This window comes from Anomaloglossus baeobatrachus (genome assembly GCF_048569485.1).
Source record: "Anomaloglossus baeobatrachus isolate aAnoBae1 chromosome 1 unlocalized genomic scaffold, aAnoBae1.hap1 SUPER_1_unloc_4, whole genome shotgun sequence".
Classification (NCBI taxonomy): Eukaryota; Metazoa; Chordata; class Amphibia; order Anura; family Aromobatidae; genus Anomaloglossus; species Anomaloglossus baeobatrachus.
This window is the reverse complement of record NW_027441777.1, coordinates 600,382-626,025: the sequence shown is the minus strand read 5'-3', so window position 1 is coordinate 626,025 and position 25,644 is coordinate 600,382. Positions and strand designations below refer to the sequence as shown.

Below are 25,644 nucleotides of genomic sequence, written 5' to 3'. Positions count from 1 at the left end.
GTGTTTTACTGAGAACTGTGTCATCGTCTCAGGCTGAGTGAGTACCACCGTGCCGTGCGGCACAGCGCTGCACCCGCGACCCTGCACCTCACGAGGCCCCGCAACTGGCCTGCCAGCACCCATCGTCAACCCCATCACTGGGCCCCGGGACAACCAACCCCTACCCACGGAGGGGAGAACTAACAACTCAGCTGCTCCCTGTCACCGCTCCCGGGATCCCCATACAGAGCAGCGGTTGTGTTACCAAAAATCACAACCGTGGGTGGCGTCACGGACAATAACCAAATCCCCACCACCAATCCACCCCCTTTCACTCACGGGCGAGGAGTGCCGCTCGAGTCTCCGGGATCCGGCACACCGCTCGAGCCACCACCGAGCAGCAGCAGCGGCAGCCGGCGATCCGAGCAGTGGGAGAGCGCGGCGTCCCCTCCTCCGCCCGCGACAACTTGGCGTCACGAACAGGATCTTCTTACCGCTCTGCCGTCTGGTAGAGGTGCGCCTTGTTACCGCCGGAGGTGTCCGGCCGAAAAATTTCAGAAGCCGCCATCTTTGGCGCGGAAAGTTCCCGCTCGAGCGTCTTCTCGAGTAGTGGAGGCGCGAAGGCCAAGACCCCGCCCCGATAGAGGAGGAGCCACAAAGAGGCTAAGGGGGACGCGGATGGAGGAATGGCGGCGTCCTCGAATTGGAGCGCGGGAATACCCGCTACCGGGGCATCCAAGCTCTGAGGAAAAAGAGGAGGAATAGCCTTTGAAGACTGCGGCCCGGGTGAGCTCCCCGCCGGGACCGCTGAGTGTCTAGAGCGGGAATTGAGTCGGTTCTGCTTGAAGGTGAGGGCGCAGAGCCTGCAGCAGTTGATGGATTGGAAGGCGGAGATGCGCAGAATGGTTGCCGTAGTGGGGGCCCGTGAGCAAGGGGCCGCTGCGGCCGTGCCGCGTCGCGATCAGTCCACCCAAACCCCAGAACCAGCCCTGATTGAGTGGGAGACGGACATCAGCGCCGCGGCCGGGGGTCCGGAGAGAATGCCGTTGATGGAAGAAGAGGTCCCAAGTATGCTGCCTCCGCCGCCGTTTCTAACGGCTGTCAGTGGTTCGGGGTTGAACTGCCGATGGAGAGAGAACCCCATGTACCGCTTGGTCCCTGAGTGGGCCGACCCCCTGCGGTGGTAGCCGCCTCAAGGTCAGCGGAGGCCCGCTGCAGTTGTCCCCTTTGGGACCACAGTGTATGTTAAAAGTTTTAAAGTTTTGGAAAATGAAAATGATTACCGAAGCTTCATCTGATTGTCAACTGCTGATTGAAACCGGTCGTTGCCGGCACCGTTGTCCCCGTGGGAACCGTTCAAAAAGTTGCATAAAGAACTCTTTATGAACATGTCTGAGAACTTGCAAGGCAACCACAAACTTGTGGCCTGTAAATAATGTGTTGTTGCAGCTTCCAACCGTTGCCGCCTCCGGAGAGGCAGATTGGAGGAAGGGCCCGCAGTGGAGCAGGCTGGGGCCCAGCCACCACAGGAACCGGTGGCAATCCTCTGGGGGTTTCAGGGGTTCCCCATGGACGTGAGTCCCCTGAAAAGGACAGATCCCGCTCGGGTAACTTGTGCTGGACTGGGGTCAAGGGGTGCTTCCTGTTGCTTAGGGGCAGCATCAGGGCCAGGTTGCTTGGGTGGGAGAGAGCGGAAGCCGTAACCGTTTGAAACCGTTGAAACCGTTTAAGTAAGAGTACCTCCCGATGTGGGAAGATGTTATTTTAATTGTATGTCTGTCACCGTTTCACATTTTTATATCTTTACAGTTAAAAATAAAAATGAAACCGGTGTTGGACGGGCAGCCCCCGGACGGTCTGCATTTTGCTAAGGGGGAATGTGACGCCCTGGACAAGCCAGGGGTCACAGGTAATGACATCACCACACCCTACACCCCGGTTAGGGACATCAAAGCTAGACCCAAAAATCCTTGTTGCCTTCCTCCAGGGGCTGATGTTCACACCAGGGGGTGGGCCAGGCGGTTGGTCCCGCCCACCGAGGAGTTCACAGTCCTGGAGGCGGGAAAAGAGAGCAGATTAGTTTTGGACGTGAGAGTGTGAGGAGTAAAGTGGTAGTGGAGCAACTATCTGAGAGCGTCCGGGTGTGTGCCCCGGACAGAGACAGCAAGGTTAGCAGACGGCGGTGACCGTCTGCAGGAGTGGCCTATCGGAGTTGCCGTAAGGACCGTGGACGGGCGGTGGCCCGGCGGTACCGGACCGGTACACAAGGAGAAGCCAGCACCATTGGCAGGGGCCTTTCGGATCCCGGCAAGGCTTGGAGTCGCCGTGAATTTGCCAAATCCGTCAGTGAAGGGAACCTCCGGGTTTCCAAACAACTAAGTCCCGATTGAAGGCAACAGTCCAACCGTATGAGAGAGACACCGCCACCGCCAAGGCACCAGTTTTTCAGGGCCAGCGCCTGCGGGCAAAGAGGGGCTCCTCCGGCCCATATCCAAGCCGTGGAGCGGGTTACCGTTGGGAACCCATTGGAACCAACAGACGTACTAGGTGCAGGGAAAGAGACAGTCACCGTTAACTACCGGGGAAAAGCAACAGCAGCCGTCCGTGGGAACCGTCTTTCCAGCCGTGTGTTTTACCGAGAACTGTGTCATCATCTCAGACTGAGTGAGTACCACCGTGCCGTGCGGCACAGCGCTGCCCCCGCGACCCTGCACCTCACCAGGCCCCGCAACTGGCCTGCCAGCACCCATCCTCAACCCCATCACTGGGCCCCGGGACAACCAACCCCTACCCACGGAGGGGAGAGCTAACAACTCAGCTGCTCCCTGTCACCGCTCCCGGGATCCCCATACAGAGCAGCGGTGGTGTTACCAAAAATCACCACAACCGTGGGTGGCGTCACGAACAATAACCAAATCCCCACCACCAATCCACCCCCTTTCACTCACGGGCGAGGAGCGCCGCTCGAGTCCCCGGGATCTGGCACACCGCTCGAGCCACCACCGAGCAGCAGCAGCCGCAGCAGCAGCGGCAGCCGGCGACCCGAGCAGTGGGAGAGCGCGGCGTCCCCTCCTCCGCCCGCGACACTAGGTCCTGTCAGTGCATCTCTCCGGTACGCGGTGATCGTTCCAGCATCTCTGTGTACCAGTGAAATGCTCTGGCACATGGTTGGCTTCCCCGTTCCTGCATGTGGGCGCTCTTTACAGAGTCAGCCCACATTCAAGGACTGGCTTCCACAGCCGGTGAATAACGGAGATCACCGTTGCTATAGCAACCTACCTTTCAGCGGTGACATAACCGCTTACAGCACGCAGCTTCTGCTCACTCACTGAGTGAATAGACTGCACGGGAGAGCAGCAGCGTCTTCCTCCCATGCTGTGCTGTCTGATGTAGCAGAGCTGCATGGGTTGAAGGAGAAAGAAGACAGAAGAGCAGGATCGTGGAGGGGTGAGAGGGAGTAATAAACATGGAGTCTCTAAGTGTGTCTGTGTATTTATTTCTATTAAAGTATTTTTTCTCTGTGTGGTGTCTTTTTTTTAACCCTTTATTGGAGATTCTTAATGGCCGTGTCAAACTTGCCTGACATTAAGACTCTCTGGCTTAATACTAGCTAGTAAAACAAAGGTAATATTAACCCATTATTACCCAGCAAGCCACCCGGCTTCAGGGCTGCTGGAAGAGTTGGATACAGCGCCAGATGATGGCGCTTCTATGAAAGCGCCATTTTCTGGGGCGGCTGCCGACTGCAATTCGCAGCAGAGGGGCCCAGAAAGCTCGGGCCAACCTGTGCTGAGGATTCCAATCCCCAGCTGCCTAGTTGTACCTGGCTGGACACAAAATCGGGGTGAAGCTTATGTCAATTTTTTTTAAATATTTCATGAAATTCGTGAAATAATTAAAAAAAGGGCTTCCCTATTTTTTTAGTTCCCAGCCGGGTACAAATAGGCAGCTGGGGGTTGGGAGCAGCCGTACCTGGCTAGCATACAAAAATATGGCGAAGACCATGTCATTTTTTTAATGGGCAAAAAACTCCTGCATACAGTCCTGGATGGAGAATGATGAGCCTTGTACTTCTGCAGCTGCTGTCTGCTCTCCTGCATACACTAGAGAATGGAGCATGGTGAGCCTTGTAGTTCTGCAGCTGCTGTTTGCTCCCCTCCATACAGACAGGCAGCAGACAGCAACTGCAGAACTACAAGGCTCAGCATACTCCATCCAGGACTGTATGCAGGAGTTTTTTGCCCGCCAAAAAAATTACGTGGGCTTCGCTATGTTTTTGTATGCTAGCCAGGTACAGCAGTCAGCTATGAGCTGCCCCCAACTCCCAGCTGCCTATTTGTACCCAGCTGGGAATCAAAAATATAGGGAAGCCCTTTTTTTTTTTTTTAATTAATTCATGAATTTTATGAAATAAATAAAAATAAAATGACGTGGGTTTCGCCCTATTTTTGTGTCCAGCCAGGTACAGCTAGGCAGCTGGTGATTGAAATCCGCAGCTCAGGGTGCCAAAGCTTTCTGGGCACCCCTGCTGCGAATTGTAGTCCGCAGCCGTCCCAGAAAATGGCGCTTTCATAGAAGCGCCATCTTCTAGCGCTGTATCCAACTCTTCCAGCTGCCCTCGTGATGGGTGGCTCGCTGGGTAATAATGGGGTTAGTGCTAGCTTTATATTCTCAACTGGCCCTAAGGCCGAAATTCATGGTATCACGACAATATTAGATATGGCCACCATGAATTTCTAGTACAGATAAAAAAAAACAACACACAGAAAAATATTTTTATTAGAAATAAAACACAACACAATTAGTGACTCCATCTTTATTGAAAAAAAGAACCCCCCTCCGCAGTAATCCTGGGTCAAGGGTCCTGCGCCGTCCAATCTGGATCCAATATCATCTGATCGGTTTGCTGGAAGGCAAAGCAATCAGATGATGTGTCAGGTTCAAGTGCCTGAATCACATGACACAGCAGCTGATTGTATAAACGGCTTTCATACAATCAGCTGATGCATCAGTGCAAAAAAAACCCTAAAAACTACACACTTCAGTGCAGACTCCTGTCCGACAGCATCAGCTGATAGTTTAGCCGGCCGGGCGGTAAAAAGCCGGCCTCACCGCTCGACTTATAGTGTCAGCTGATTCCGTCAGGTGACCGCATCAGTTGATCATCGCCAGGTCTGAGAGAGAGACAGAAGAGAGAGAAAAGAGAGAAAAAAGAGAGAGAAAAGAGAGAAAAAAGAGAAGAGAGGGAGGGAGAGAGAGAAGAGAGAGGGAGAGACAGGAGAGAGAGAGAAGAGAGAGAGGAGAGAGAGAGAGAGAGAAGAGGTCTATATACCATGGCAGAGCTAGCAGACCTCAGAAGGACCAACTCCAAGAGACCTACAAATAAACAAGGCCAAAAATGGTTTGACAAAGAATGCAAGGCACTGCGCAACTCCCTAAGGGTAGCCTCAAATCAAAAACACAGCGACCCCGACAACAAGGAGCTAAGAGCGGTCCATGACACCCTACAGAGGCAATACAAGCGAACCCTCAAGGAGAAAAAACAAAAGCACATCTCCCACAAACTGCAGCAGCTCGAAGACTCCCTCCAGGACAACTCATTCTGGGAGACATGGAGCCATATCGGTACAAATCCCAAGCAAAGCACCCTCCACATTCAAAATGGCAACATCTGGCACAGCTACTTCAAGGGCCTCTACAAGAATATCCCAGAAGAAGACCTAACCCCAGAACAAGAGCATCTAATGACTAAATTGAGGGACATGGAGGAGACAATCAAGGACTTTCAAAATCCTCTGGACATACCAATCAGTGTGCTGGAAATAAAAGACAGAATCAAACTGCTAAAATGTAAGAAGGCCGCGGGCATCACTGCATCCTGCCTGAGATGATCAAATACAGTTCCCCAGACATTCATGCAGCACTGGCAAAACTATTCACCCACGTCCTGCGTGCCGGCTACTTCCCTCAAAGCTGGAATCAAGGTCTGATAACGGCCATCTACAAGAATGGAGAACGATATGATCCAGCAAACTACAGAGGGATCTGTGTCAACAGCATTCTGGGAAAACTGTTTAACAGCATCATTAATGAAAGGATTATCGCCTTCCTCACCCAGGGTGACATCCTCAGCAGAAGCCAAGCTGGGTTTGTGGCGCCCTGGGCAAGCCAGGTCGTCACAGATACTACACCAACACACCCCACACCCCGGCTGGGCACACCGAAGTCAAACAAAATCCTTGTTGCCTCCCTCCAGGGGCTGATGTCCACACCAGGGGGTGGGCCAGGCGGTTGGCCCCACCCACCGAGGAGTACACAGTCCTGGAGGCAGGAAAAGGAAAGCAGTTAAGTGTAGAGTTGAGTTGGAAGTGGTAGTGGAGCAACTGACTGACCGTGTCCGGGTGTGTGGCCCGGACGGTACAGCAAGGTTGGCAGACGGTGGTGGCCGTCTGCAGGAGAGGCTAATTGGAGCCAATCGTATGGACCGTGGACGGGCGGTGGCCCGACGGTACCGGATCGGAGAGCAAAGAGAAGCCAGCACCATTCGGCAGGGCTTACGGACCCCGACCAGGCTTGGAGTCGCCGTAAAACCGGTCAAATCCGTTAGCGAAGGGAACCTCCGGGGTTTCCCAGCAGTCAAGACCCGATTGAAGGCAACAGCTCAAACCGTGAAGGGAAACACAGTCACCGCCAAGGCTACAGTTCCCAGGGCCAGCGCCTGCGGGCAAAAGGGGCTCCCTCAGCATCCATCCAAGCTGGGGAGCGGGTTACCGGTGGAAAGCCATCAGTACCAAAACATTCTACAGGTGCAGGGAAAGGCAGTCACCATCAACCTACCGGGAGCAGAAACCACCGCAGCCGTCAGTGGGCCCCGTCCATCCAGCCATGTGTTTTACCAAGAACTTTGTCTCCATCATTGGCTGAGTGAGTATCACCGTGCCGTGCGGCACAGCGCTGCCCCCTCGACCCTGCACCCCACCAGGCCCCGTAACCCGCCTGCCATCCCTAACCCTCACCGGGCCCCGGGACAACCAACCCCCTACCCACGGAGGGGAGAACCAACATCCAAGCTGCTCCCAGTCATCGCTCCTGGGATCCCCGTCCAGAGCAGCGGTGGTGTCACAACCTCACCACAACCGTGGGTGGCGTCACGGACAATCAAACCCCCAAAACCAATCCCCTTTTCACTCACGGGCGAGGAGCGCCGCTCGAGGCCCCGGATCCGGCCCGCCGCTCGAGCCACCGAGCAGCGAGCAAGCAAGCCACAGCAACGCCGGACCCGAGCAGTGGGTGAGCGCAGCGCCCTCCCCGCCCGCGACAGGTTCATGCCAAACCACCGCACCACCGATCACATCTACACCCTGCAAAGCCTCATCAAGACCCACGTCCACGGCAAAAAACAGGGCAAAATATTTTCATGTTTCGTGGACTTCAAAAAGGCATTTGACTCAGTGTGGCATCCAGGCCTGTTCCTGAAACGTATGGAAGAGCGGAATAGGTGGCAGAACCTACGACGTGATCAAGAGCTCATACACTGAGAACCAGTGCAGCGTGAAGGTGAACATGAAGAGGACGGCCTTCTTCCGACAGGGCCATGGGGTCAGACAGGGCTGCGGCCTGGTAGGCCTGAGCACAACCATATTCAACATCTATATAAATGGACTAGCAGCAGCTCTAGAGTCCTCCCCCATGCCAGGTCTCAGTCTGCATGACCGAGAGGTGAAGATCCTGCTGTATGCAGATGACCTCCTGGTACTCTCCCCAACTGAAAGAGGCCTCCAAGATAGCCTGGCAGTACTGGAAACATTCAGCACCACATGGGCACTTCCCATCAACCAAAAGAAGACCAAAGTCATGGTGTTTCAGAAGAGGAACCAGAATAAAATTAGCACTCCCTCCTTCACATTAAATGGCTCCATGCTGGAGAAAACCAGCAGCTATACCTACCTCGGTCTGGAGCTAAGGAATAACGGGAACCTCAAGCAAGCAGCAGAAGCCCTGAAAGGAAAAGCGTGCAGAACCTTCTACGCCATCAGAAGACAACTGTACCACCTCAAACCACCTGTGAGAGTCTGGCTCAAGATATTTGACAGCGTCATAACCCCTATACTGCTGTATGGCATCGAGGTATGGGGCCCAGTGACCTACCCAGACCACACAAAGTGGGATTCCAGCCCAACCGAAGTCTTCCACATGGAGTTCTGTAAATATCTCCTCCAAGTCAATCGCAGCACCTCAAACATAGCCTGTAGGGCAGAGCTGGGCCGATTCCCCTTATGGCTCAGTATACACAAGAGGGCGCTATCGCACCAGGCGCACATACAGAACAGCAACCCCAGCTCCTACCATCATAAAGCCCTGCTGAGCCAGAGCCCAGAGCAAGTCAGGAACCCCGGCAGCCAGTACAACCAAAGTCAGCAACACACCCTGACAAAAGCCCAAATAAAAGAGATCTCAGAAAGCCGCAAGATGCAATACATAGAGGACTGGAAGAGTGAATTAGACAACTCCCAAAAACTCACCATCTACCGGTCACTGCAGAGGGACTACACTCTGGCCCCATATCTGGAAAGGTTACGCCACCCCAAAGACAGGCAGACCCTGAGCTTGTACAGACTGAGTGCCCACAGCCTAGAGGTGGAAACAGGGCGCCACCGACAGACATACAAGCCGCGGGAGAACAGACTGTGCCAGCACTGTCAGCAGGGGGCTCTGGAGGACGAGGCACACTTCCTGCTGCACTGCGACAAATACTCAGCAGTGAGGGCCTCCCACTTCCAGATATTTACCACTCATACCCCAGACTTTCCATCCATGGACGAGGAGATGAAACTCTGCATCCTACTGGGGGAAGAGGAATCAATGGTGGAGATCGCCGCCCAATATGTCACCACATGTCATAAGCTGAGGGGAACATAAGGCCCATAAATGGACTTTCAGAGCCCAAATTGTGCCCCCAACTCCCCATAACCCTGATCCCCTCCCACCCTACTTACTGTATTTCTCTTGCTTTGGCAACACTAATTGTATTTTGGTCCTGCCAATAAAGCATATTTGAATTTGAATTTGAGAGGAGAGAGAGAGAGAGAGAGAGAGGCAAAAAGAGAAAAAGAGAAACTGAGAAAAAGAGAGAGAAAAATAGAGAGAGAAAGAGAGAAAAAGAGAGAGGAGAGAGAGGGAAAAAGAGAGACTGAGAAAAAGAGAGAGAGAAAAAGAGAGAGGAAGAAAGAAAAAGAGACAGGAGGGAGAGGGAGGGAGAGAAAAAAAAGAGAGAAAAAGAGAGAGAAGTGGGACTTCTTTATTGTATGTCATTACCATGTTCACAAGGGTTCAATGGGGGGAATGATAAGAATGATGGGTTAAGGGGTCGCTGCTTTCCTTTGCTTTATCTTGCCATGTTATGGTTATTGATTTTAAAAATTGGTATGGAATTTGGGATGATCAAACATGACAATGTAATGTTGAATTTACAATGCTGAATTCGTTTATGCCAATGTTATGTTATTGAAAAATTTGAATAAAAATATAGTTAAAAAAAAAAAAAAAAAAAAAGAGAGAGAAAGAGAGAGAGAGAGAGGGAAAAAGAGAAAAAAAAGACTGAGAAAAAGAGAGAGAGAGAAAGAGACAAAAAGAGAGAGAGAAAAAGAGAGAGAGAGAAAAAGAGAGGAGAGAGAGAAAGAGAGGGAGAGAGAGAGAGAAAGAGAGAGAGAGGGAAAAAGAGAAAAAAAAAAGACTGAGAAAAAGAGAGAGAAAGAGAGAAAAAGAGAGAGACAGAAAGAGAGAAAAAGAGAGAGGAGAGAGAGAAAGAGAGGGAGAGAGAGAAAGAGAGAAAGAAAGAAAGAGAGGGAGAGAGAGAAGAGAGAGAAGAGAGAGAGGAGAGAGCAATGCAGCCTCATTCCGTGAACTGCTCCGAATTTAGAGGTGTGTCCCGCGGCTCACAGCTGATGTCCGGCTCCTCCCCTCAGTGCATAATTAAATTAAATTATAATTATACATAAATGATAATTATAATTTAAAATTAAATTAAATTCTTTACCGGGACGGTCGGAATTTGAATTTGTGAACCAATGCTTCTCAGGCGAGAGCTCTAACCATTGAGCCACTGGCTCTAATGAGAAACATGGGCAGATTTGGTAATCTTTAGCTCTATACTGCAGTAGAGAATCTAGAAGCAGATTGTTCAGCTGCAAGGATGGATGGATGGATGGGCGGGCGGATGGATGGGCAGGCGGATGGATGAATGGGCGGGCGGATGGATTGATGGATGGATGGGCAGGCGGGCGGATGGATGGGAAGGCAGATGGATGAATGGGCGGGCGGATGGATGTATGGGCGGGCGGATGGATTGATGGATGGGCGGATGGATTGATGGATGGATGGGCGGATGGATGGACGGATGGGCTGATGGGCGGGCAAACACCGGCAGTACCGCACTCATCACCGCAGGCACTACCACCACCATCATCACCGCAGGCACTACAACCCCCATCAACCTCCCCTCAAGGCATAATTAAATTAAATTATAATTATAAATAAATAATAATTATAATTTAAAATAAATTAAATTTTTTACCGGGACAGCTTGGACTTGAACTCATAAACTAATGCTTCTTAGGCGAGCGCTCTAACCATTGAGCCACTGGCTCTAATGAGAAACACAGGCAGATTTGGTAATCTTGACGTCTGCATTGCAGACTGAAGTCTCCAGTGACAGCGCGATTCACTTCAGGTGCTACGTGGAGAGGACACAGCGATCGTGTTCTACGGTGCTCCCTGTGATCTTCATGTAGCAGAGCTGACAGTGTCGTGTGGATTACTTCGGACCCGGATTGTTGGTTGGGGATTAATAAAGAGGTAAATTAGGTGTTTTTTTACTTTTATTCCAAATAAAGGATTTTTCGTTGTGTGTGTTTCTTTACTTTCACTTACAGGTTAATCATGGAAGGTGTCTCGGGGAGACGCCTGCCATGATTAACTAATTATTACCCTGATTGCCACCGCACCAGGGCAATTCGGGATGAGCTGGGTAGAGTCCCGGGACTGCCGCATCTAATGGATGCAGCAATTCCAGGCGGCTGCTGTGTGATATTGTAAGGGTGGTGGGCTCCCCATAATGTGGCACTCTCCATCCTGACAATACCAGCCTCTAGCTGTGTGGCTTTATCCAGGCTGGTATCAAATATGGGGGGAACCGCATTTTTTTTTCTTCATTATTTACTTATTTATTTTACTGCACGATATAGACCCGCACACCGGCGGCTGTGATTGGATGCAGCGAGACAGCTGTCACTCATTGTGGGGTCATGTCTGACTGCAACCAATCATGGGCACAGGTGGGCGGGGAAAGCACGGAATAACTAATTGAATAATGAAGCAGTAGCCATATTCAAATGAGGAAATGCCGCTGGAGATTTGTGACAGCCGTGCAGCGAGGTGCCCGTGATCGGTGAGTAGGAAAGAGAGAGGGATTGTGCTGGGGACGCAGGACGCATGCAGATAGCAACGTGCGCACATTGCCTTACTGTGAAAAGCCACGTTTGTGGTGATCGAACCGTTCTCGAACGTAACTCGAACTGCCGAACTTTTAGCAAATCGTTTGAGTTCGTCGAACGACTCGAACATCCCCCAAAATCACTCGAACATGAAATTGGCGAACCTCGAACATCGCTCATCTCTAGTGCTGACACATCAGAGTATCACAGATACACAGCGGGAGAATGATGAGAAAGGGACTGTTCTACTCCTCTCATCATTCCTTTCAATTGTATTGGCATCTGTGATGCCGATATAAACGAAAATGTGATCCTCGGCAGGGGGCCCGCGGGAGGGGGGGTTGATGCCAGCACTGGCATCAGGCCCCAGTGACTCACGGGCCTTATAGCGGTGAAGTGGCCTTCCTCTATTGGTGGTATGCCTCTGGTGGAGGCTACAGGGAGATCATCAAAAAATCCACTCCAATCTAGACAGCTCACTAGTGAATCATCTAGAATGGAGTTGCTAAAATGAGGTTCTCAAAAAGCAACTACAATCCAATATTGTAGATTGTGACGACTCTGCTGCGCTCTGTTATGCTTATCCCTGTGAGGCTCTGCCCAATCTTCAGAAAAACATCCATTCTAGTCACCTCAGCTCCGACCTGTCCATAGTGCAAAATATCCACTCCGATACAATGTGTGTTGCTAAAATATCCTCAAAAAATCCACTCTGATCTAGACGGCTCACAACTGAAGCAGCTAGAACGGAGTGGCTAAAATGAGATCCTCATAAAATCCACTCTGATGTAGACGGCTCACTACTGAATCAGCTAGAACGGAGTGGCTAAAATGAGGTCCTCAAAATATCCACTCCGATACAATGTGTATATTATGAGGATTTTCGGCTGCGCTCTGTTACGTTTTTTGCTTTGAGGCTCCTCCCACTCTTCGAAAAATTCATTCCAGTCACCTCAGTACCAAACTGTACATAATGTAGTTGCTAAAATGAGGTCCTCAAAAAATCCACTCTGATCTAGACGGCTCACAACTGAAGCAGCTAGAACAGAGTGGCTAAAATGAGGTCCTCAAAAAATCCACTCTGATGTAGACGGCTCACTACTGAATCAGCTAGAACGGAGTGGCTAAAATGAGGTCCTCAAAATATCCACTCCGATACAATGTGTATGAGGACTTTCAGCTGCGCTCTGTTACGTTTTTTGCTTTGAGGCTCCTCCCACTCTTCGAAAAAATCACCTCAGTACCAAATGTACATAATGTAGTTGCTAAATTGAGGTCCTCAAAATATCCACTCCGATACAATGTGGATATTATGAGGACTTTCGGCTGCGCTCTGTTACGTTTTTCGCCGTAAGGCTCCTCCCACTCTTCGAAAAACTAAATTCCAGTCATCTCAGTAAGAAACTGTACAGAATGAAGGCTACAGGGAGATCCTCAAAAAATCCACTCTGATCCAATATTGTACGTTATGAAGACTGTCAGCTGCGCGGTTCCGTTTTTCCTTGTGAGGCTCCGCCTACTCTTTCAATGTCAGTCCTGCGGCCATGACTCGTGGAAATAAAGTAAAATTAAAATTATAGCAAAACTGAACAATCAGCGCTGTGTGTAATTATTTATATTGCAAAAAGCAATAATAAAATGTAAGTTATAATAATAATAATGAAAATGAAAATTTTCCCTTTGGAAAAAAATAATAAATATAACAGTTTATCTAATAAATAAAAACATGAAATCATTCCAATTATAAATCTGATTCCAGCCCCTGCTCTGAGGCCTGGAGACACCGCTGTAGAAACTGAACTGTGTTGTATGGAGAAAAGATCACAGAGATCATTAAAAAATCCACTCTGATCTAGCCACCTCACTGGTGAATCAGTGAGAACGGAGGTGACCAAAAACATGTGACTGCAGCGAGGCCTCAAGAAATCAACTCTGATCCAGTCACCTCAGCACTGTACCGTCTACAGCAGAGCGGAGAAAATGAGGACCACAAAAAATCCACTCTGATGTAGACGGCTCACTACTGAATCAGCTAGAACGGAGTAGCTAAAATGAGGTCCTCAAAAAATCCACTCTGATGTAGACACTTCAGCAGTGAGCCGACTAGATCAGAGTGGATAAAATGAGGCCTCCAAAAATCAACTCCGATATAGCCGCACACTGCTGAAGCAGCTAGATCAGAGGAGCACAAAAAAAATCAACTCTGAACTAGACGCAACCCTGGCTCCTCCGCTCTCTGATTTCCTGAAGGGGTGATGTCACCGAAAGAGGCGGGGCAGAGCTGTGGGCGGGGCAGAGCTGTGGGCGGGGCAGTGCTCGGGCTGTGCAGAGCTGTGGGCGGGGCAGTGATGTGGGCGGGGCAGTGCTCGGGCTGTGCAGAGCTGTGGGCGGGGCAGAGCTGTGGGCGGGGCAGTGCTCAGGCTGTGCAGAGCAGACGGATCCTGACCCTGAGGTGGAGAAGATTCAGTGGCTCCTCATTAGTTATAGAACTTTCCTCTCAGATTGGATTTTGCCTCCGGTCATTTCTTGGGGCTGCAGCTCGTGTATATCTCACAGGGAATGTCCTGAAGCTGCAGCACGGGGCTGTGGGGGCTTTTATAAGGAGGGGGATATGGGGGGCTACACAGGGCAGAGGAGAGGCTGTGGAGGCTTCTATAAGGACGGGGATATGGGGGGCTACACAGGGCAGGGGGAGGGGCTGTGGAGGCTTCTATAAGGAGGGGATATGGGGGGGCTACACAGGGCAGGGGGAGGGGCTGTGGAGGCTTCTATAAGTGTCGCAGGCGGGGAGGGCGCCGCCGCCGCTGCGCTCGCTAACGCTCGGGTCCGGCGCTGCTGCTGCTCAGTGGCTCGAGCGGTGGGCCGGATCCGGGGACTCGAGTGGCGCTCCTCGCCCGTGAGTGAAAGGGGTGGTTTGGTTTGGGGATTTGGTCCGTGATGCCACCCACGGTTTGTGGTGAGGTTGGGGCAACACCGCTGCTCTTGACGGGGATCCCGGGAGCGATGGCAGGGAACAGCTGGGATGTTTCTCTCCCCTCCGTGGGTAGGGGGTTTGGTGGTCCCGGGGCCCGGTGAGGTGACGGGGAGGCAGGGTTAGTGAGGTGCAGGGTCGCGGGGGGGCAGCGCGGTGCCGGATAGCACAGTGGTACTCACTCAGCCAAGCATGGATGCAAAGTCTCTGGTAAAACAAACGGTTGGATGGACGGGTCCCGCAGCCGGCTGCTGTGGTTTCTCCTGGACGGTTGGTGGTGGCTGCCTTTTCCCTGCACCTTTTGTGTGTGTTTGGTCCCGATGGCTTCCCACCGGTAACCCGCTCCCCAGCTTGAATATGTGCCGGAGGAGCCCTTTTGCCCTTTGGCCCTGGGAACTCTAGCTGTGGCGGTAGCTGTATTTCCCTTTTTGCTGTTTGGACGGTTGCCTTCAATCGGGTCTTGGCTGCTAGGAAACCCCTGGGGTTCTGGTCACTAACGGATTTGACCTGTTTAACGGCGACTCCAAGCCTGGTCGGGGTCCGCAGGCCCTGCCGGTTTGTGCTGGCTTCACTTCGCTCCCCGGTTCGGTACCGGCGGGCCACCGCCCGTCCCCGGTCCTACGGTTCCGCGTTGATCTGCCTCTCCTGCAGACGGCCACCACCATCTGCCAACCTTGCTCTTGGTGCCCGAGCCACGTACCCGGACACGGTCAGATCGCTCCTCCACTACTACTTCACTCTTCCACTTCCCTAACTCATCTGCTCCTTTTCCCGCCTCCAGGACTGTGAACTCCTCAGTGGGTGGGGCCAACCGCCTGGCTCCACCCCACCTGTTGTGGACATCAGCCCCTGGAGGGAGGCAACAAGGATTTGGTGTCTGGCTGATGTACCTATCTTGGGGTGGGGGTGTTGTGTTGTAGTCCCTGTGACGACCTGGCTAGTCCAGGGAGCCACATTCCCCCTTGGTTAAATGCAGACCGTCCGCGGGCTGCCCATCCATCACCGGTTTTATTTTCAACTGTAAAAAAGGTAGAAAACATGTAAAAACATTCAACATAAGCATTTTAATGGATCTTCCCCTAACGGGAGGCACGTTACTTTAACGTTACAACACATTTTATTAGCAACGGTTGGTTTCCGCTCTCCCCCCCAAACAACCTGGCCCTGATGCTGCCTCTAAGAAGTGGGCAGCAGCCCTTGACCCCAGTCCAGATCCAGGCTGCCTGAGCGGGAACAGGTACGGTGTCTCGCTCCCGACAGCCTTTTCAGGAAACCCCACATCCATGGAGGGGGGGCCCTGACTCCCCGGAGGATCGCCACCGGTTACGGTAGTGGCGGGCCTGGGCCATCCCTTTCCTCTAGGCCCATCCTCCAAATCAGCCTCTCCGGAGGCGGCAACGGAAACATGCCAACTTATTTACATTTTCACTAGTTTGTGGGTGCCCTACTAGTTCTCAGGCATGTCCATAAGCAGTTTCTTATGCACGGTGCAAAGGGTCCCTACGGGGACAACTTGCCGGCAATGGCCGGTTCAATCACGGTCGACAATCAGGTAACATCTTCGGTTTGATTACAGTCATTCATCAGGTAACGGTACTGGTGGTCCCAACGGGGACAACGGTGCAACGGAGGGACCGCTGCCTTACTTTAGATCCACAACGCAGGCCGGAGGAGGGGGCTGGGGAGGTTCTTGGGCCTCCTGGCCTCCTCTCAACTTGGCATCCAGGGCAAACCAGCCCCTCTCTTCACAGTGCCGCGTGTACGTGACTAAGTCGCCTGGGAGCAAGTTGCGGCCCGGGTGGCCCTCTGGCAGGTGGGCATTAACATCCCGGCGGGCCACAAACACCTCGGCCTCCAGGCCCGGCTCAAAGATAAATCCATACCCCCGGCGGATGTCAAATTTTCTTACTTGCCCCTCGTGGATCGGGCCCCGTACCCGGAAGGTGGCTCTGCGGAGGCTCTCTTTTTCCTGTATGGTGCGGGCGATCAGCTCAGCCTTCCGCTTCTCCCTCTCCACAATCTCTCGGCCCAGCGGGGTCGGTTCCCTGTCCCAGTAAGGGGCTTCTGCTTGCCCCTGTGCGCGGGTCGGGCCCCGCGGGATTTCCACTACACTGCCCACTACTGGCGCCCTCTGTGGAAGGTCCCGCGGTGTCATGGCCTGGGGTGCTGCCTCACAGCAACGACCCGGCGCAGCCTCAGCCGAGGCGTGGGGGATGGGTGCAGGAGTCCTCTCCCGCTTGACGTCCGCCTCCTCCTGCACGGGACGGATCGCCGGAGCCGGTACGGGACTAGGCACGGTCACTTCTGGTGCCACTGGTACGTCTTCGCCGGCGGGTAATGCCTTCGGAAGCTTCCAGGGAAGCGGCTCGGGGCGGCTACGGGCTTCAGCTGCAGGCTGGTCCGCTTGGGCGGACAGGCAGGGTTCCGCTACCGGTTGTGCGGGTAGCGGGCCTAGTGGCGGGGCAGGGCGGTAGCGACTAGCACGGGTAGCGGGGGAGCCAGCAGGGTGAGCGGGCGCAGACCGGGTCCCTCAGCCGCAGCGGCCGATCCCTTAGGAATACAGGGGCGTGGGTCGCTTACCCACTCTTCCAAATCTTCCTCCACCTCGCGTCTTCGTATAGCCGCCACCACGTCCGCCATGTCGCCCGCCAGGAGGAGCTGCATTCGGACCTGCAGGCGGCTGCTCAGCTATACGGTCCGGACCTCCACCCACGCTGCGGTACCAGGCGCGAGCGCGGAGACTGCGGTGTTACCGGACGGACGGTGCATACTGGCAGCGGTATCTTCCAGGAACCAAATATGGCTGCAGAGTCCTGGCGTCCCTGCTTTCATAGCCATGGTTTACATGCGGCCGGACGCCATCCGTCCCCCTTGGTCTTTTCTCAGCACCTCCTCTTCAGGGGCGGGGCTTTGGCTTTCGCGCCTCCACTGCTCGGGAAGACGCTCGAGCGGGAAAATCCTCGCGCCCAAGATGGCGGATACTGACATTTTTCGGCCGTACGCCGCCGGCAGGACACAAGGCGCACTTCTACCAGCCGGTAGAACAGTAAGATCCTGTTCGTGACGCCAAGTTGTCGCGGGCAGGGAGGGCGCCGCCGCAGCTGCGCTCGCTAACGCTCGGGTCCGGCGCTACTGCTGCTGCTGCTCGGTGGCTCGAGCGGTGGGCCGGATCCGGGGACTCGAGCGGCTCTCCTCGCCCGTGAGTGAAAGGGGTGGTTTGGTTTGGGGACTTGGTCCGTGACGCCACCCACGGTTTATGGTGTGGTTGGGGCACCACCGCTGCTCTTGACGGGGATCCCAGGAGCGATGGCAGGGAGCAGCTGGGATGTTTCTCTCCCTTCCGTGGGTAGGGGGTTTGGTGGTCCCGGGGCCCGGTGAGGTGACGAGGAGGCAGGGTTGGTGAGGTGCAGGGTCGCGAGGGGGCAGCGCGGTGCCGGATGGCACGGTGGTACTCACTCAGCCAAGAATGGATGCAAAGTCTCTGGTAAAACAAACGGCTGCATGGACGGGTCCCGCAGCCGGCTACTGTGGTTTCTCCCGGACGATCGGTGGTGGCTGCCTTTTCCCTGCACCTTTTGTGTGTGTTCGGTCCCGATGGCTTCCCACCGGTAACCCGCTCCCCAGCTTCAATATGTACCGGAGGAGCCCTTTTGCCCGCAGGCTCTGGCCCTGGGAACTCTAGCTGTGGCGGTAGCTGTATTTCCCTTTTTGCTGTTTGGACAGTTGCCTTCAATCGGGTCTTGGCTGCTAGGAAACCCCTGGGGTTCCGGTCACTAACGGATTTGACCTGTTTAACGGCGACTCCAAGCCTGGTCGGGGTCCGCAGGCCCTGCCAGTTTGTGCTAGCTTCACTTCGCTCCCCGGTTCGGTACCGGCGGGCCACCGCCCGTCCCCGGTCCTACGGTTCCGCGTTGATCTGCCTCTCCTGCAGACGGCCACCACCGTCTGCCAACCTTGCTCTTGGTGACTGGGCCACGTACCCGGACACGGTCAGATCGCTCCTCCACTACTACTTCACTCTTCCACTTCCATAACTCATCTGCTCCTTTTCCCGCCTCCAGGACTGTGAACTCCTCAGTGGGTGAGGCCAACCGCCTGGCTCCACCCCACCTGGTGTGGACATCAGCCCCTGGAGGGAGGCAACAAGGATTTGGTGTCTGGCTGATGTACCTATCTTGGGGTGGGGGTGTTGTGTTGTAGTCCCTGTGACGACCTGGCTAGTCCAGGGCGCCACATAAGGAGGGGGATATGGGGGGCTACACAGTTCAGGGGGAGAGTCTGTGGAGGCTTCTATAAGGAGGGGCTATGGGGGGACTACACAGGGCAGGGGGAGGGGCTGTGGAGGCTTCTATAAGGACGGGGATATGGGGGGCTACACAGGGCAGGGGGAGGGGCTGTGGAGGCTTCTATAAGGAGGGGATATGGGGGGGCTACACAGGAAAGGGGGAGAGGCTGTGGAGGCTTCTATAAGGAGGGGGATATGGGGGGCTGCACAGGGGAGGGGCGGTGGAGGCTTCTATAAGGAGGGGATATGGGGGGCTACACAGGACAGGGGGAGAGGCTGTGGAGGCTTCTATAAGGAGGGGGATATGGGGGGGCTGCAAAGGGGAGGGGCTGTGGAGGCTTCTATAAGGAGGGGATATGGGGGGCTACACAGGACAGGGGGAGAGGCTGTGGAGGCTTCTATAAGGAGGGGGATATGGGGGGGCTACACAGGGGAGGGGCTGTGGAGGCTTTTATAAGGAAAGGGGATATGGGGGGCTACACAGGGAAGGGGGAGAGACTGTGGAGGCTTCTATAAGGAGGGGGATATGGGGGGGCTGCACAGGGGAGAGGCTGTGGAGGCTTCTATAAGGAGGGGATATGAGGGGCTACACAGGACAGGGGGAGAGGCTGTGGAGGCTTCTATAAGGAGGGGGATATGGGGGTCTACACAGGGCAGGGAGAGGCTGTGAAGGCTTCTATAAGGAGGGGAATATGGGGGGCTACACAGGGCAGGAGGAGAGGCTGTGGAGGCTTCTATAAGGAGGGGGATATGGGGGGCTACACAGGGCAGGGGGAGGGGCTTTGGAGGCTTCTATAAGGAGGGGATATTGGGGGCTACACAGAGCAGGGGGAGAGGCTGTGGAGGCTTCTATAAGGAGGGGGATATGGGGGGGCTACACAGGGGAGGGGCTGTGGAGGCTTTTATAAGGAAAGGGGATATGGGGGGCTACACATGGCAGGGAAGAGGCTGTGGAGGCTTCTATAAGGAGGGAAATATGGGGGGCTACACAGGGCAGGGGGAGAGGCTGTGGCGGCTTCTATAAGGAGGGGGGATATGGGGGGCTACACAGGGCAGGGGGAGAGGCTGTGGAGGCTTTTATAAGTAAGGTGGATATGGAAAACTACAGGGCTGTGGAGTCAGAGCTCATTTTGGTGGAGTCGGAATTGGTATAAAACCCACCGACTCCGACTTCTAAAATATATGATAAATTGGGAACAGGAGTGCAATGCAAAGTGTGATGAAAATTTTTTCATAGGAATTTGGGAAAGTTATGAAATGTCCTATAAATGTCTGTCCTATTCCTGATCTAAGGCTGCATTCACACACAGCGTTTTTGCTGTGTTTTTTGAGGATACGTTTGTCAGCTGCAAAAGCAGATCAGCTTTTTAAAAAACCGCATCACCTGAAAGGTTTTTGAGCTCATAAATAATGCTTTCAAAAGCAAAAGCAGATTGAAAAACGCCACAAACTGACTGCTCATTCTTTGTGAGGATCCTCACAAAACGCTGTGTCTGAATGTCCTATCTTTTCACCCATTGCCTTTGCTGTGATGCCAGAGTGTTAAGGCCCCTGGGTCTGTTGCTCCACATTCCCCGTCTTCCCCTTCTGCTTCTCGTTTGCGTCATTCCAGTCGTTTGGGAACTTCTTAGCTTCCTGAGTCTAAGTCCCAATTTTGAGCTTCTGGGCATGCTCACGGACTTAGTCATTTCTGAGGCTAAGTGCGTACTCTGTTCTGAGCATGTCTGCGATGTGGCATTACATGATTGGCCGTGGGTGATGTCACAGATGATGCGGGGATCACATGGTCCTCAGCATATGACGTGGCATTACATGATTGGCCGTGTGTGATGTCACAGATGATACAGGGTTCACATGGCCCTCGGCATGTGACGTGGTATTACATGATTGACTAGGCCGGAGAGACATCAGCCTGATGGGATAGGCTCCTCCAAAACCTTTCCCGAGATGAAAGAGTCCATAGCATTTTGTATTAAGGAAAATCACTGAATATATTCATATGAGTTGGTAGGAGACAAAAACATTTGTAAATGGTTAGATTACATTAACCAAACCACATTTTTGGGTCTATGAAATGGCTGAATTAAGTATTTTTGATTACTCAATTCGTACCCTCAACAGTAGTTCCCCCTTTGACTCATTTCTGCCATTTCTAAATACTAAGGGTACCGTGTTCCCTTAGGAAAAGAGGAAGAAAGATCTGTTACGAAATCCTGCCTGACTGAACGTTGAGACATGGGTGGAGAGGGGAATGGGATTTCTTCACCGGTTTGAGACCAAGGACCCCTAGGCGAGTCCTCACCCTTTGTAGTTGGACTTTCCCATGTCTCAAGGTTCTCTAAGTCCTCTCTTCTGTTTCGGCAATGATGGTTTGGGACTGTACAGGGTTTTTTGTAAAGGATAAATATGAGCAGGACACTCAGTGCAGCTCCGGTGGATCGACCCTTCTGCAATACAGGGCGTGAATCCATGTTGTCCTGCCGTTGAGCTTTATCGAAATTTCTGTGTCCTTTTAGGATTAATCAATCTCCTGACCGAAACCATATACTACTAACTCTGATTTAGGATCTGAAATTAGAAAATACACTTGTTTATTTCTCTAATTAGTTAATCATATGAAAATTATACGTGCTTTGCTCTAGACAAAAAAAAACATTTTACATTGAAACCTGTTTATTACTAAAGAGAAACAAAACACACACTAAAGAGAAACAAAACACGCATTGGTTTACAACTTATTAGTTTTTTACATACCACTTGCATTATGTGGATTTTCAGCAATGACGTCGTTTTCTGCACTGGAATGCCTCTGACCAGACCTGGAAAGAAATCTACACAACACTCACAGACTTGCATACAACGTGCTCATATATACAGTTAGGTCCAGAAATATTTGGACAGTGACACAAGTTTTGTTATTTTAGCTGTTTACAAAAACATGTTCAGAAATACAATTATATATATAATATGGGCTGAAAGTGCACACTCCCAGCTGCAATATGAGAGTTTTCACATCCAAATCGGAGAAAGGGTTTAGGAATCATAGCTCTGTAATGCATAGCCTCCTCTTTTTAAAGGGACCAAAAGTAATTGGACAAGGGACTCTAAGGGCTGCAATTAACTCTGAAGGCGTCTCCCTCGTTAACCTGTAATCAATGAAGTAGTTAAAAGGTCTGGGGTTGATTACAGGTGTGTGGTTTTGCATTTGGAAGCTGTTGCTGTGACCAGACAACATGCAGTCTAAGGAACTCTCAATTGAGGTGAAGCAGAACATCCTGAGGCTGAAAAAAAAGAAAAAATCCATCAGAGAGATAGCAGACATGCTTGGAGTAGCAAAATCAAAAGTCGGGTACATTCTGAGAAAAAAGGAATTGACTGGTGAGCTTGGGAACTCAAAAAGGCCTGGGCGTCCACAGATGACAACAGTGGTGGATGATCGCCGCATACTTTCTTTAGTGAAGAAGAACCCGTTCACAACATCAACTGAAGTCCAGAACACTCTCAGTGAAGTAGGTGTATCTGTCTCTAAGTCAACAGTAAAGAGAAGACTCCATGAAAGTAAATACAAAGGGTTCACATCTAGATGCAAACCATTCATCAATTCCAAAAATAGACAGGCCAGAGTTAAATTTGCTGAAAAACACCTCATGAAGCCAGCTCAGTTCTGGAAAAGTATTCTATGGACAGATGAGACAAAGATCAACCTGTACCAGAATGATGGGAAGAAAAAAGTTTGGAGAAGAAAGGGAACGGCACATGATCCAAGGCACACCAAATCCTCTGTAAAACATGGTGGAGGCAACGTGATGGCATGGGCATGCATGGCTTTCAATGGCACTAGGTCACTTGTGTTTATTGATGACATAACAGCAGACAAGAGTAGCCGGATGAATTCTGAAGTGTACCGGGATATACTTTCAGCCCAGATTCAGCCAAATGCCACAAAGTTGATCGGACGGCGCTTCATAGTACAGATGGACAATGACCCCAGGCATACAGCCAAAGCTACCCAGGAGTTCATGAGTGCAAAAAAGTGGAACATTCTGCAATGGCCAAGTTAATCACCAGATCTTAACCCAATTGAGCATGCATTTCACTTGCTCAAATCCAGACTTAAGACGGAAAGACCCACAAACAAGCAAGACCTGAAGGCTGCGGCTGTAAAGGCCTGGCAAAGCATTAAGAAGGAGGAAACCCAGCGTTTGGTGATGTCCATGGGTTCCAGACTTAAGGCAGTGATTGCCTCCAAAGGATTCGCAACAAAATATTGAAAATAAAAATATTTTGTTTGGGTTTGGTTTATTTGTCCAATTACTTTTGACCTCCTAAAATATGGAGTGTTTGTAAAGAAATGTGTACAATTCCTACAATTTCTATCAGATATTTTTGTTCAAACCTTCAAATTAAACGTTACAATCTGCACTTGAATTCTGTTGTAGAGGTTTCATTTCAAATCCAATGTGGTGGCATGCAGAGCCCAACTCGCGAAAATTGGGTCACTGTCCAAATATTTCTGGACCTAACTGTACATCTATAATTATAGATGTATATATGAGCACGTTGTATGCAAGTCTGTGTGTGTTGTGTAGAATCAGTTTGCAGTCTCTAAGAATGGGTAGAGCAGGTGCAGGGTGTTTCTACGGACTCTTTACAGTTTTTCCTTATTTTTTTTAAGAACGTGTTTCACAAGACCGGGTGAGTTTGCCTACCTGGGTACTGAACCCTGGCGTCACAAAAGCGCACACTGATATCCAACTTTCACAGATGTTAGTCCATGTTACTTGCGCCATCATTAAGAAGAGATCTCATGGCAGAGAAAGCTTACCGCCCTTCATCCACAGACCTTCCTCAGTCAGCCGGATCCCTGCGTCTCGCACTCCACTCCTTATTGGTTCGCTTGATCCTGTAGTGATTTACGAACACAAGAGGCACTTACGTCACTTCCTCCTGTACCGATAGGAGAGGAGGGAGTGGACTAAATTTAGACTACCTCATGTTGTACAAACCGTAGCATATCCAGTGCAGAATCGACCACCATCTGGTTTCATCTATAAAAACAAAAACTAAAAGAAATATGCATTAGATCATTTTATAACAGACATGTTTCATAGTAGTCCAATAAACATGACATAACTGTTGCAAAAGAAAGGCCAGCTTTAAAGCCTATCCAATATGTCTGCTGTGCCTTTTACGGCTGGAAAAAATATAATAGATATCTACTTTTCCCCCCTTTTTTATGTTTTGTTTTTATATACTATTTTGGCAAAATTTATAGGTTTATAACAGCAGACAATATAATTAAACAACCGATAAATATAACCTATACTTTACTGGGGAATTTTGAAACTTTACAACATGGTTCATAGATATTCTGTATCTACAAAAGAAAGGAAAGTAATTAATATTGGCAATTTGTATGCAAAAATAATACAAAACAAAAACATAACCATAAAAACAAAAAAAAACCTAATTTGTATATTTTAAAAAATATACTTTCCCCTACAAAATTAATTTAATTATTTAGGTATTAGTAGAATGCTATTGATAATCTTTTGTCAAATTTTGAACTTTAAGGATTAAATAAAATCTACTTTACTAGCGGAGAAAGCACTTGTTAGTATATAAAACACATATAGTTCGATTCCGGTCCTGGCTGAGGTGGAGGTCTAGGGAAGAAGCTCCTGCCACCCCCTGAAGAATCTGTCGGACAACAGCCCCCCCGCTCCAGAGAACGGGACGTAGGTCACTCAGCAGGGAAGCGGAGGAAGATAGCTATGGACAGGTACCTTTTGCGGAGCGCCAGCGGCAACGAGGGACCCAGGAGGAGCGGCGACGCTGAGGATGTGAGAAGAGTGGAGGAGATAAGCATGGCGCCGGAAAGCCAGCCGGGGCGGAGCCAGAGGTGCAGGAGAAAGCTGCAATTGATCCGGGTCGGAGCGGGAGAGAGATGGAGGAGGCGGCTGAGGATGCAGAGGACAACGGAGCTGGAGAGAGGTGGATGCAGGGGTCAGAAGAGGGTGGATCACAATGGGAGGATGAAGGGGACTTGGAGGGGGAGGTGAGAGGAGAGGAAGATGACGGCATAGAAGGGGTGCATGGAGGAATAGGAAGGCTGGAGGATAATGCAGAACAGCGGAGTAGAGGGAAAAGATTGGGAGAACCCCACCTGAGAAAAAGTGCAGCATTTGGCACCCCTGGCAGAGGAAGCAGAAAACAGCAAGACCCACTGCCATCAGAATTTTGCAAAACAACAGGAGAGGGAGGCAGAAACTCACTACAACCAAGGAAATCTAAGACAACAGCACCATCTACTGGCCAAAACAAGCAACCACCAGAGTTCAATGTGGATTATAAAAGATTGGCAATAGAAGTAGCATCTCATCTGTCTAAAGAGATTAAAGTGGCCATTGAGACAGCTGTCCAGACATCATTAGCCGCCATGCAAAAGCAACTGAATGATCACTCCAACAGACTGACAGAAGCAGAGCAGAGAATATCTAATTCTGAAGAGGAAATCCTGAACATGCAAGATCAAATAGCAACTCTAGTTAAATCCAATGTATACCTGAAAGACAAGGCAGAAGATCTTGAAAACAGGTCGAGGCGGAACAACCTCCGCATTGTGGGGCTGCCAGAATCGGTGTTGGTAGGACAGCTAGACAAAATCTGCGAGGTGGAGCTAGCACAAGCGTTGGGCATAAAAGCGGAATTGAGAGTGGAAAGGGCTCACAGAGTGGAACCATTAAGGCAGCAGGAGGCGAATAAAGGGGAAGGCCAAAATTCAAATAACAAATCCCCGCCAAGAGCCAGACAGGTGATAGTCAAGTACCTCGACTATAAGCATAAACAGGAAATCCTAAAGGCATTCAGGGATCGAAAACGCCCCTTATAATACCAAGGAAATAGATTGTTGATCT

General features: G+C 51.3%; 1 protein-coding gene across 1 annotated transcript in view; it reads right to left on the bottom strand.

Annotated features, from left to right (window-relative positions):
* The window catches only part of LOC142258673 (uncharacterized), a 333,416-nt gene that overhangs the window by 137,333 nt on the left and 170,439 nt on the right, over positions 1–25,644 (bottom strand). The gene's annotated exons all lie outside the window — the stretch shown is intronic.